At 35.3% G+C, this 11,149-nt stretch overlaps 1 long non-coding RNA gene across 1 annotated transcript; it reads right to left on the minus strand.

Moving 5' to 3' along the window:
* Positions 1–7,727: 7,727 nt before the first annotated feature.
* Positions 7,728–10,806, minus strand: LOC138915328 (uncharacterized). Its single transcript, XR_011421135.1, has 3 exons — positions 10,713–10,806; positions 10,541–10,592; positions 7,728–7,971 (listed from the first exon to the last, which is right to left on the minus strand). It is a non-coding gene; the product is annotated as an uncharacterized lncRNA (long non-coding RNA).
* Between the last annotated feature and the right edge of the window lie 343 nt (positions 10,807–11,149).

The raw sequence follows: 11,149 nt of genomic DNA on the forward strand, positions 1-11,149 counted from the left end.
TAAGTTCGCACAAAGTTAATGAAATTCTTTATTGAGACTACTAGTTCAATAACACATGATAGATTTAAATAGTTCTGACAAAATATCTTTTGATGAGAAATACAGTGAATACCCATCTGCTCTGAATACCCTTGTATTTTCAAAAGAACTATGCCTTTTCCAGCTCTATACATTTTTGCCACCACCAGTTGTAACACATCTTAGCAGATTCCACTTCAGGTTTTACTTAATTAGTGTTTTCTCAAATTTTTAAAAATTGTTCTTGCCTGTAAATGTGCCATACATGTTTTTCACAGAGACTAATTCTCCAGTCACTTCAAACTTAGCTTTGACTTTTCAGCTAAACAACTGAGCAGTAGCAGTCATATCTGTCAACTCTCCAAGAATCAAGGAAAACCACTCAAATTTTTAATCTTGTTTTTTTTTTTAATTGACTATGGATGTTATTCCAAATATCTTCAACTCTTTGAGCAACTCTTCTCACCAAAGACTAATGTCTTAAAAATCTTTATTTTCTCTGGATACAGTTCATTGACTGTTGCAATCAAATATGACATAAGGAACTCAGTATCAGTAAATGCTGTTTCTTGTTTATCTAACGGATGAGCCACTTGAAAACTTACTTTCTTGCAGCTTCATGTTCATTGTTGTGAAGAAATTCTGCTGCAATGACATATTCTGCTTCAAAGTTTTCTAAATTTTCTGACTATTGATTTCCTGTGACTTGAAATATTGTGATGAGTGCTTAATTTGGCAATGTCAATATATATGGTATTATTTTAGCACTGCTATAGAGACACTGCATAACAAATACAGTATTTCAGCATCTAATATGAGGAAAAAGGCTAGACAAAGTCAAGTCCATATATCCATCCTCTGAGCTATAGCTATTCCTCCTTCTGAGGCCATTTTCTCATGCTTAAGGAGGAAGGCTCAGTGTGGACTCATCTTTTCAGCCCATTCATAGTGAGCTGCCAATCTGACTCATTTCATAGGTTTCCACACATTCTTATCCTACAACTGCCTTTCTGTATCATTGGGGGTTCAATAGTAGACACCCGTAGCTAGCTGGTTTAGGCCGAAAGAAGTTTACTACAGGGAGCTAGTAAGCTTACAAAATTTTGAGGAAAACTGAAGAAATAGACCATAGCCTGAGAATCCAGGAAAAACTCAAAACCTCACTGCAGAACAAGACCCCAAGTTTGTTCCTATCTCTGTCATATCAGAAAGCTGCGAGATTAGGAAACTGAGGGTACAGTTATCAAATTGTCAGACAACTACCAAGTTGGAAAGCCACTTACCATGAAGCCACTGCCTCAACTGTTTCATTTGCTTTGTTTTCTATGTAACTACCATCATTTTTCCTACATATTTAGAGATCTTGAAAAAGTCATCACTAATTGATCTGTGATAAAGTCCATGTTCTCAAAGGCAATAAGAAATCTACCAGTTAAATGTTTTTGCCCTGCAGACTCCTCTGTCAGCCCACTCACCTGTTCTATTTAGACCTGTTACCCCAGGAGTATGTGGTATGACCGTCTTCATGGAACTTCCTTTTACTTCTCCACTGTGTTGAATCCCTCACATCCTAGACCCAATATCTTTATCACTTGAATTTAATCTTTCATTTTGCTAAAGCACAATCTCCATTAACTTCCTAAAAAAACATAAGAAGAATATCTGACAAGGGGTTAATTTCCAGAATGTATAAAGAACACATACAACTTAACAATAAAAAAATGAACAACCTAATCAAAGAATGGGCAAAGGACATGAACAGACATTTTTCCAAAGAAGATATACAGATGGCCAACAGGCACATGAAAAGATGTCCAACATCACTAATTATTAGGGAAATGCAAATCAAAACTACAACGAAATATCACCTCATGCCCATTAGGATGGCTATAATTAACACAACAACAAATAACAAGTGTTGGAGAGGATGTGGAGAAAAGGGAACTCTCATACACTGCTGGTGGGAATGTAAACTGGTGCAATCACTATGGACAACAGTATGGAGATTTCTCAAAAAATTAAAAATAGAAATACCATATGATCCAGCTGTCCTACTACTGTTTATTTATCCAAAGAACATGATATCAACATTTCAAAGAGATTTATGCATTCCTATGTTCATGCAGCATTATTCACAATAGCCAAGATGTAGAAACAACCCAAGGGTCCTTCAACTGATGAATGGGTAAAGAAGATGTAGTATATATGTACAGTGGAATACTATTCAGCCATAAAAAAGACAAAATCGTACCATTTGTGACAACATAGATGGACCTTGAGGGTATTATGCTAAGAGAAATAAGTCAGACAGAGAAAGACAAACACTGTATGATTTCACCCATATGTGAGAGATAAACATATAGGTAGGAGAACAGATTAGTGGTTACCACATGAGAAGGGGGTGGGGGGAGGGCAAAAGGGAAAAAGGGCACATATGTATGGTGATGGATAAAAACTAGAATATCAGTGGTGAACATGATGCAGTCTATACAGAATCTGAAATATAATGTACACCTGAAATTTATACAATGTTACCCACCAATATAACCTCAACAAAATAATAATAATAACATGGCAGTCAATATGTCAACAACTATAAATAAGTTTTTACTGTTTGATCAGTGTTATGCTGGCAAGCCAGCACTCCAAAAATAAAAACAAAACACACAAAAAAGGACAGAAAACATAAGAAGAAAAAGGAATACACGTATTACTTTGATTGTGGTGATGGTATAAAAGGTGTATGCAGATGTCCAAACTCCACAAATTATATACACAAAATATACAGTTTTTTGTATATCTGTTATACTTCAGTGAAGCTACAAAGAAAAAGAATGAGAGGAAAGAAAAATATGCCTAATACATTCAAGAGAATAAAAAACAAAACTAAAGCTTTCAGCAGATAAATGAAACTTTATTAAAAAATTACTATCCCAGAACTGAAAATACAATAACTGAAATCAAGAACTCAGTGCACGGGTTTGAAAACACACAGTCTGAGCTCACAAGAGAATTTATAATCTGGAGTGTGGATCAAAACAAAATACAAATAATAAAGTTCAAAAAGACAAAAGGACAGAAAATGCAGAAGAGAACATAGAGAAAAAATCCATTTCGTGAAAGGATGTAGTAAATGGTACAATATCATGAGGAAAGGAGAAATAGAATGAGGTATAAGCAACATGCAAAGAGCTATCATCAGAGAAATTTTCAAAACTCATTAAAGACACTGCGTCACAAATTCAAGGGGCACTACAAACCTCAAGACAAATAAACATAAAGGAAACCACATTTGACTCATAGAAAAGTTGTTCAAACATGAGAACAAAAAGAGACTTTTGAAAGCAACCAGAGTACCCTAAAAGGAGTAATAGTAAAACTTACAGCCAACGTTGAACCATAAACAATGGGGGCAAAATGACAATTGAGTTACATTCTTAAAGTTTTGGAAGGAAATGACTGCTAAACTATAATTCTATATTCAATAACAATATTCTTAAATATGAAAGAAGATAATATTATTTTCAAACAAATGAAATCTAAGAGAAGACATCACCAGGAGACACACAATAATGGAAATACTAAAAGGTGTCCTTCAGGCAGAAGGACACTGACCTCAAATATAAACTTACTTTCTGACCCAAGTGATGGTTACGTTGGTGTGTTTGCTTTGTGATAATTTATTGATATGTACACTTAAGATATATAAACTGCTCTATATACTTATTATACATCATAAATTTTACTAGAATTACTTCCTGTGTATACCTGGGTCTGCTTCTGAGCCTTAAGTTTTGTTCTATTTGAGTGTTCACCTTTCCTCCATCACTGTAGTGTCACAATTTTCAATGCTATAGCATTACAATGTGTTATTTTATCTGGGAGAGCATTTTATACATTTTGTTGAAAGTTTACTTGCCTTTTTCTGAGTCTTAGTTCTGCATATGAAAACTAGAATAAAGGAACTGAATTCCTCAAAATATCAACTGGGATTTTTATTGGTATTGAATTGATTTTATAGAATAACTGGACAAATATTTATACCGGTATAATATTGTCATTCCATGTAAGAGTGTGGAAATCTATGACCATTAGGATAATTGAACCATAAGTTTACATTTCTTTTCTCTACAGAGGCATCAAGCAGGCTCAGAAAGTTTTATAGGGTGCCGTTACCAAGCTTCCAGTGGAAGAATATCCCTAATTCCTACAGATTTTTCCAAAGAAAAGAAAAAATGAAAAAGCTGCCACATTATTGTATGATGCTTGTACCAATTGATACGCAAGCTAAATAAAGTATAAAAAGTGGAAAATGCAAGATATTTCATTTAGGTATAAAGAAGCAAAAATGCTAAATAAAATATAAGCAACTTGAAATGATAATATATAAAGATACATAATGACAAGGTAAGGCTTTTTCCAAAGGTACAAGAAAATTTTAACTTAGAAAACACATCAGTTCAATCCATCACTTTAATATATAAGAGAAAAGCCATCTGATCAGATAATTAGACTCAGGAAAAGCCTTTAGTAAAATTCAATATCTTGTTTCTTTTTTTTTCCCAAAAAAAGATTATAAATATCTTAATATTCACCCTTTATTTTGCTTTTTTTTGTTAAACATCCATATAGTTCTCCAAATCCAATTATCTACTCTTTTCTCTCTCCCACGACTACACCCCTCACCTCCCCCTCTCCCTCACTCTCTCTTTCTCTTATAAAATGTGTATTGTAACTTGTCAGTTTATCTTCCTCCTTGCCTCTCACATTTTTAAACAATTTTAATTCATTTCTATTTAATTCACCAGTTTTCTCTCCAGCTGTACCATTTTATTAGATAGGCTTCTAATTTTTATTTGAATATTTATGTTATTAATTTGTGATGCTTATAGTCATTTGGTTTTCTTACATTCCTATTTTCTTAGCAAACTGCACTTAGCATAGATAATAATCCTTCCTGTCTGGATTGCAACAGATTTAATATTTCCTCCAATATGTTCTGTATGTTGACTCTTTCATGATGTGTTCTAGAACTCTTATTTAGAACTGCTACCTTGGTCTTCTTTAAAGCCCCAGGATAGGTTTTATATTTGCATTTTTCACTCTCCTGTTGAATTGGTAGTGTTCTTCATGTTTTTGTTATTTTTGTTTTGTTGGTCTGTACAATTTTTGTCCTTCCCGTTTGTTATTGCTTATTTGTTGTAGATGCATCTCCTTCTTCCTAAGCCACAGGTAAGGGACACTTTTACAGTCATACCCACGACAACTGTAAGAATTATTTCAGCGGGAGTTCACTAACTGGGACCAAACCGAGTCCATAACGCTGACATACAGATTGCCATGATCTACACATGGTCTTCGAAGTTCTGAGCTACACTGTCTGTATTTGCCTCTACCTTCTTCTTGGTACCACTGTTTTTACCATTCAGATTTTCTCCTTCTACCTGTGCAGAGATTTTATCATTATCTATTTTATATACACACACAATGCCTATGTGTTCGGACTTGAGTGGCAGGAAGATTATGTATGTGTATACTGCTCCATTCTGACTGGATGTCCCCCCTCCCACACCACTTTATCATCTTTCTGGTAGTTTTTCTATTTTTATTTCAAAATTTTCAAACAAATAGAAAATTTAAAGTAATGATAAAATGATTGATTAACTTAAACACTAGATAAAAATTAACATTTTACCATATTGGCTTTACTTATGTGTGCAGGTATGTATACAGATTAAACCATGAAAGAAGTCAATATATTATGACACTTCTCTTAAATACTTCAGTGTGCATTCCCTAAAGTTATGAACATTCTTTTAGGTAACTGCAATAGCAATACCACATTTAAAGAAGTCAACATTTCCCAATGATCTAACATCTCGTCCACATGCAAATTTTCCTAGTAATTCCCTAAATGTGATTACTACTTCTTTTTAAACCAGTATACAATCTTTTTTCCTCACCAAGACAGTAGGTCAGTCTTCTTATGAAGTTTTACAATCCAAAGTTATCTGATTATTTCCTTATTATATTGTTAACTTGTTATTATATCATCTGCATTTCTTTAAAATTGCAGTTGAGTCTGAAGGTTTGAATAAATTCAGACTAAATATTTTTGACAAAAATACTTTAGAGGTAATGCTGTGAACAACATATTGTAGCACATCAAGATGCATGTATCAGATTCCTAATTACTAGCAATACTGTTTGATCTTTTGGTTAAGAGAAAATCACCATATCTCTTTATCTAATGAATAATTGTTGGGGTGAAGCTTTGGCACTTTGCAAATTTCTGCTTTGCACAAACTTTCACCTAATCATTTTAGCTTCCATTGATGATTCTTGCCTGAATCCATTATTACTTGGGAGTTTGCTGAAAGGTGATGTTCTAATTCTATTATTTCTTCAACTTATATTACCTGGTATCCTTCTGCAAAGAAAATCTTCCCTTTTCAACTGTTATGGATTGAATGTGCTCCCCCAAAATTCATATGTTGAAGTCCTAACTCACCAATGTGATGATGTTCGGAGATGGGTCTCTGGGAGGCAATTAAGATTAGATGCAGTCATGAGGAGGGGGCCCTTATGATGGGGTTAGTGTCCTTACCACTTGCCTTGCCAGCAGATCACGTGAACACACAGCAAGGAGGAAGCCGTCTGTAACCCAGTGGAAGAGCTCTCACCAGAAATCACCCATGCTGGCACCCTAATCTTGACCTTCCAGCCTCCAGAACTGTGAGAAAATAAATTATTTCTGTTTGTTGAAGCCCCATAGGCTAAAGTATTTTGTTATAGGAACCTGAGCTGACTAATACATCAATGAAGGATGAATTCTATTTCTCTTAAATAGGCTAGATAAATGCTTAATTCTTTTCTTTTTATTGCTTTCTTCGTTATTTCCCCCTCTGAGCAAGAATTTAGTATAATAATCACTGCTAATGGTGACAAAATATGTTGCTTTTTTCCTTCACAATCTCTCTCTCATCTTTATCTCTGACTTGTCATTAAATAAATGAAATACACATTTAGTGTTATACAGTCAATTATAGACATTCTTTTCATGCAACTCTTTATGTTCAAATTTGCGCATATTGGCCAATGGACATCTTTGCGAGCTGGTTTCTTATTCCTCCTGACATGCTCTTACTAGATTCTGGATGCACCTCTGCTTTCTAGCATAAGAATATATTCCAGACTCAACTTATATTTTTCCTGTCTCAGATCTAGCAGCAGACATTTCCCCCCACACCCGATTCCTTTAACAAAGAAACCAAGATCTGTTTGTTAGATGTATCGTTAATTCTTTGTTGTGTTAATTTGTTCTGAACATGCCTGACTTGTACCCACTAGATAACAAGAGCACCTTCCCAACTATGACAACCAAAATTGTCTCTAGACGTTGCCCAATATCCCCTGGAGGGCAAAATCACCCCAGTTGAGAACTACTGGCTTACGTGAATGGTGTTATTGTATGACTACTCTTCTGAGCATTGATTTGTTCCTTCAATGACGTACTCTGAAGACCATTCCAAATCAGCACGGAGATAATTCTCATTATGTTTTAAGATCTCATGGCCCTCTATTGTGCAGCAGTACTGAGTCATTTGAACACCCCCTGCTGCTGAACAGAGAATAAATGTGTGCATATGTTCTCTCATGCTTGTTGAAGTGCATCTTGAGTGTAGATTCCTAAAACTGGGGTGGCTGAGTATAAAGAAAAGTACACATGTAATTTTATTTTATATTGTGACATTCCCTACAATAATATTTGTATCATATTCCATTCCCTCCAGCAATGTGTGAGAGTGTCTGTTTCATAACGGCTTTGTCAAAGCAGTTCATTTAATTGTGGGAGTTGGGGAAGAGGAGGAGGCTCCAGGAATACTGGTTTTGCTAATTTAATAGATGAGAAGTAGCATCTCCAAATAGTCTTCTGCATATTCCAATAGTTTTCTGCAAAAGATGTGAACGGACATTTTACCAAGGAAGATATAAGCATGAAAAATATTCACTACCATTACTCATTAGGGAAACACAAATTAAAATCACAGTGTCATACCACTACACACCTGTTAGAATGTCTAAAATTGAAAGAAGTCAAGGGCCTCACTTAACTCCAAAGGGCAGGTACCATCCTACTATGTGCCCAGAAGGAATCCCTGAAATATTGGGTGAACAGCACTGACTCCCACAGACAGCATTCAGGGTCTACATGCTCACTCCTATAACTACCACTCAGACCTGGTCCTAAAATCTCTCCTTCTTTTTCCCCAGTCCTCAGTCTCCTTTTCCTTTTTTTCTGTCCTTTATACTTTCCATATTACCTTCAATTACTGGACTTTTATATATACAGATTTCTCCATCTTAAATTTTCTTCTTTGTCTTTGCCTAGTTCCATTCTACCCATCTGAAGACACACTTGACTCTTAGTTCTCAACTTAAATTCCTCTTCTCCTTCAGAATGCCTATCACGATTGGAATTGAATATGGATAGTGAAATCATGAGACAAATGTCTCTACTCACTAGCACATGAAGCTCTGAGGAAGTGGAGATCACACTTAATTTTACTCCCCATCATATCCTTAGTACCCAGCACAGTCATGGCACATCTTGGGTCCTCATTCAACATTGTTGAATCAAAGCATGAATGAATAAATGAACACATTAAAACACATGCTTCAGGGGCCATCCTGGTGGCTTAGTGGTTAAGTTTGCGTGCTCTGCTTCAGCAGCCAGGGGCTCACAGATTCAGATCCCAGGCATTGACCTAGCACTACTCATCAAGCCACACTGTGGTGGTATCCCACATACAAAGTGGAGGAGGATTGGCACAGATGTTAGCTCATCAACAATCTTTTTCAGGCAAAAAGAGGAAGATTAGCCACAGATGTTAAGTCAGGAGCAATCTTCCTTACCAAAAAATAAAACAAAACCCCCCCCAAAAAACACATGCTTCATTGTATTTATTACTATAGTCTAGCAGTAAATAATACACATGTGAATGAAATGTGGAAAAACATGGAAATTCAGAAAATTGAGGGCAGAATCTATAAAGGACTTCTAAGTAAAAAAACCACATTGTCCTCTCTGACTGGTTTTTAGTTCAAAGCTTGATGAAATGTAAAGAAATGCCACCTTTTATAACTGAAGATGGTGATGTTAATTACCAACAAAGTTAAAACAATTAAAAAGATATTTAAATTATACTCAGACATCAAATTATTATTTCACTGTGTGTTGTCTCTAAAATACAATAGTCTCTAGAATCATGGAATTATAGAATGTTAGAATTTGAAGAAACAGAGCTTTTGTTTTTAATCCATTTCCCTTATTTTACAAAAGAGGAAGATGAGCTAGTTTCCAGTTTAAAGATAACATTGAACACATTTCTTGAGATTTCTAATCCAAATGCCATTCTTCTCTTTTCATTTTAGCTTACAGGTCCCTTTTTTTAAAAATCTCTTTTAATGCATTTCTAATTTCTAATTGTCTTTTTAAAAGGATATTAGTTGGAAACCTATGTTAACCAAAGCTGGTCTCCTGGTGGTTCATTCCTTACTATCAGGCAAACAATAAAAAACAAAATAATTATTCTTTTGTGTGCTCAGTTTTTTATTCTTAAATAATGAAGTGGTAATTATCTACAACTTTTGTCTTTTTAGGCTATTGCAAAATTATTGACTAATAGATTAACGTCCTTACATTGCTTCAGAATTATGGTTCCCAAATGTGGCAGGTCTTCGTGTCACAGATTTCCAGATATCCCACCTCCAATGTTCTGAATTCTGGATTCTAGATTTTGGATAGCCCCTGGGAATTCATATTTTTTTAAAAAAAAAATTTCCTAAGCAATCCAAAAGCACAGCTAGCCTAGGAAACCACTGTCTTAGAGAATTATCAAATTTTGATAAACTCTGAAACTAATTTTAGGAAACACACCTAGCCCAATCTAAAAAATAATAATACTTCTTGATGGATATAGAGTAATAGAATAAATGGATTACTTAAGCCTTTAAGGCCTTTCTATTGAAGCACCCAATTATTTTCACATGCAAAATTTAGTACAAGGTGGATTGGTTGAACCAATAAAATAATCTAGAATGTGAAATGTCTAAGTCCTCTATTATTCAGATTTCGAAAGCACCCCTCCTGACATTTCTTTCCGCGGCTTCACAAATGCCATCATCTTTATGACTGTAGCCTTTTTACTTTTCCCTACTGCTATTGCCTTCCTGCAGACTTTATAGCAGCTTTGACAGTCCCACTCTTGATTCATTTAATCCCCCCTCCTTCTCTCTGCTGTCTTTTTCCTCCATCTATTTTAAGTTACAGGGAAGAGACAAGAAAATCACAGCCTAAAGGCTTTCAGAATTTAACGTTTTCAGTCTATGGAATATATGAATCACCAACTTGCACATTCTGAGGTTTAGTTATTTGTTTCTTTTTCCAAAAGAAATTGTTTTTACAGATTGCAAAAACATTAATTTATATCTTGACTCTTTTTTGACACTCTCTCCTCACCTGAAATTTCTCTTGCTCTCTGGTCAAACTCAAATACGTTCACAATATATGGCTAGCAAAATAAAGCAGAACATAATTAATGTGGCACAAAGTCTTCGGTAGATAACGCATTTAAAGTACTGTGGTTATACGAATCTGGTCTTAGTTAATAGCACCAGTACACTCCACTCACTAGCGGGAGTTCAAGACCCCATTCCAGGCTCTGGGTAGGAGAAATGCTAGCATAGTTCCAGGCCAACAATACTTTTATATCTAGGTGCCACCAGGCCCTTGAGCTTATGACATCATAAAGGGCAAAAACTTTCGCATTATTAGGTGTTGTGCCCTCTGCCGAATCTGCCATGTGGTCATTTTTTTGGAAATCTGTTTCTCATAAATATATTGGGGGTTGACATAAAACTGGCCTGAGATGCCCCCAAGTAGTGAGTACTCCTGGCACTTGCAGTATCGAACCAGACTAGAAATAGGACGAAGGTAAAAAGGGCAGGCAGTGACGGCTAAACCAACTGCTGGTACTTTGAGAAGAAACACTTAGATGCCTTAATGAGCTTTCCGCTGGATTTTGTTTGTTGCTTCTTCTCTTTGTTGGAGCATTAAATCACCAAAATG

This window comes from Equus caballus, chromosome 8 (assembly GCF_041296265.1).
Source record: "Equus caballus isolate H_3958 breed thoroughbred chromosome 8, TB-T2T, whole genome shotgun sequence".
Lineage (NCBI taxonomy): Eukaryota > Metazoa > Chordata > Mammalia > Perissodactyla > Equidae > Equus > Equus caballus.